This window comes from Lipotes vexillifer, unplaced genomic scaffold (genome assembly GCF_000442215.2).
Source record: "Lipotes vexillifer unplaced genomic scaffold, Lipotes_vexillifer_v1.1 scaffold1591, whole genome shotgun sequence".
In the NCBI taxonomy this organism is placed as follows: Eukaryota; Metazoa; Chordata; class Mammalia; order Artiodactyla; family Lipotidae; genus Lipotes; species Lipotes vexillifer.
In genome coordinates this window covers 28512-31080 of record NW_006779799.1, presented here as the reverse complement: position 1 = coordinate 31080, position 2569 = coordinate 28512, and the positions used below count along the sequence as shown (strand labels likewise).

The window sequence follows — 2569 nt, the reverse complement described above, 5'->3', positions numbered from 1 at the left end:
TCCTGCTGAGCCATCTGTTTGGCTTCCACCACTTCTGGGAACTCCTTTCCGAAGGTCAGATGTGTCAAGGGTTATGTCATCCAGGATGAGCCTAAAGGTGGCTGCTCGCTCCATGAGGTCATTGCTCACCTGTCTGGAGACCAGCTCTCTCTGGTGATCAGTTCTCCAGCATCAAAGTGAGCCACCACGGATCTGAAGATCTCTGTAGTGATGGACGGCAGCATGTGCTCATCAGAGTCTTTTCTGATGCTGGTGAAGACTCAGGGAAGTGGCTAGTAACCGGCTGGAAGAGGATGCGCAGGGTGATGTTGACATTCTGTAAATCTTTGCTTCCAGTGATTACTGGCACGTTACGTGCTGGAGGGTGGTAAACAAAGATAATTGGTTTCTGTACCCAAGGGATGAGAAAGTGAGTCCCTTTTCCTACGACAATGTCCTGCACTCCACAGAACGGGTCAAAGGTGATAGGATACCTCTGTGCCCAGCATCTGTATTATACAAGGCAGAATTTGCCACGCCTCCTGCAACGGCTAAGGCCAGGCGGAACTTGCCAATGGACTCAAACACTGTCTCCTTCTGCTGGACCCACTCACACCTTCGCGAGCCCTGGCTCCTCCCGGGCTCACCCTCTTCCCCTACATTCTCACCTGTCAAGCAGATTCTTTGAACCACTTTTTTGATGTTGAGTATTGTCCTCCTAGCGGCTGTGTGGGAGCAGGGAACAGCTCTCACCTCTGAATAATGAAAAAAATACTTTTCAGGCCCGGGCTCTGAAATTTCATTATATGACATTATAAGAAAATAGCCTGTGGAGCTCTGTTTGACTAGCAGATGGAGAGAAGGCTGAATAAGATTTTATTTAATGAAAGTGCAGTAAGAGGAATACATTGTTTTTTTCTAAAAATTAATAAAGTTGGAAGTGCACATTCCCTCCAACTTTGCAGCTCCTCTCCCAGAGAAGCGGAAACCCTCCCATCTTCCCTCCAGCCTCACAGCTCCACCCCCAGAGGAACCCTTCCATCTGCAGATAAAGTATGCCTTATGATATTCATAGCCATAAATTGAAACAGGCCAAATGTCCATTAAAAGTCGAATATATAAATAAAACTGTGGTATAGTTGTACAGCAGAATACAGCAGTGAAAATGAACTATAACTGTACACATAAACATGCATGAATTAAAGAAATACATAGAATTTTAATTTTTTTTTGGCCATGCCATGCACCTTGTGGGATTTTAGCTCTCCAACCAGGGATCAAACCCGGGCCCCCTGCAGTGGAAGTGCAGAGTCCTAACCACTGGACTACCAGGGAATTCCACAGTATGTAGAAATTTTTTAAATCACAAGGGAATATATACTAAATGATTCCATTCATAAAAAGTTTTGAAATAGGTATAAGCAAATAATATACTATATTGGGCTGCATATGTGGGTATTAAAAAACCATTAAAAAGAAAAAGCAAAGGAATGATTTACACAGAGTTCGGGATAGCAGTGGGGGGAGAGGAGGAAGTGACTGGGGAGGGAGATGGTGCTTCTGAGGTCCTGCTCAGGTTCTATTTTTTAGGCTGGGTGTTGGGTGGTGGGTACAGGAGGTGTTCGTTTTATTATTTTTCAGACTGTACATATACATCCTATATATTCTTTCATATATGTGTGTGTGTGTGTGTGTGTATACGTATGAAACATATATATGTAAACCAAAATGTTGTTTATAAGAGTGAATGAGACATGAAAGTGCATGAACTTTTGTTGTGGAGTGAAATCGGGAAATGTTGCCCTGCTTGGGATGAGGGAGTGAAGGGAAGGTTTGTCTTGGGTTTTCGGTTTTGGCTGAGAAACCATGGAACATGTCTTATGCTGACAGGAATGATCCAGTGGAGAAAGGGAAACTGGTGTTTTGAGGGAGAGAAGGAATAAGGTGGGAGCAAGTCCTTCAGAGATGAGAGAGGGTGGGATCCAGTGACAAAGGAAGGCTTGGCTTTTGAAAATAGTAAGGACGTTTTCCCATTGTAACACAGACAGGGACTCTGGGTACGAGCTCCAATGAGTATGTAGGTTGAAAAATTGGAAGCTGTGAGATAAGAGTAAACATATATCTTGGCCTTTGGCCCCAATTCCAAGCACAGAGCTCCTAGAACCCTTCCTTGTAAATTCCTAAGTGATCCAAGCACCAGGGGAACTTTTGTTCTATTGAGGCCACTCTGGGTGGGTGCCTGATGGCTCCTGGTCTCCAGAAAGACTAAGCTATAATTAGAGGCTTGGAATTTTTACCACCCCCCGATTCGCCACCACCCCCTCCCTCCACTTCTCTAGAAGGGTGAGAAGGGCTGAAAATGGAGTTAATAATTGATCATCCCTGCGTGAAGAAGCCTCCATAAAATCCCAATAGTATGAGGTTTGGAGAGTTTCCAGGTGGCTGAACACATCTGCATACCAGGAGGGTGATGCACCCCAACTCCACGGAGACAGAAGCTCCTGTGCCCAGGACGCTCTCAGACCTCACCTTGTATTTTTCTTTATCTGGTTGTTCCCTTGCATTTTTTTTTTTTTTTTTTTTTTTTGGG

At 44.6% G+C, this 2569-nt stretch overlaps 1 pseudogene; it reads right to left on the bottom strand.

The window, feature by feature from the left end:
- LOC103091555 (prohibitin-like) overlaps positions 1 to 2569 on the bottom strand; it is a 5187-nt pseudogene that overhangs the window by 480 nt on the left and 2138 nt on the right.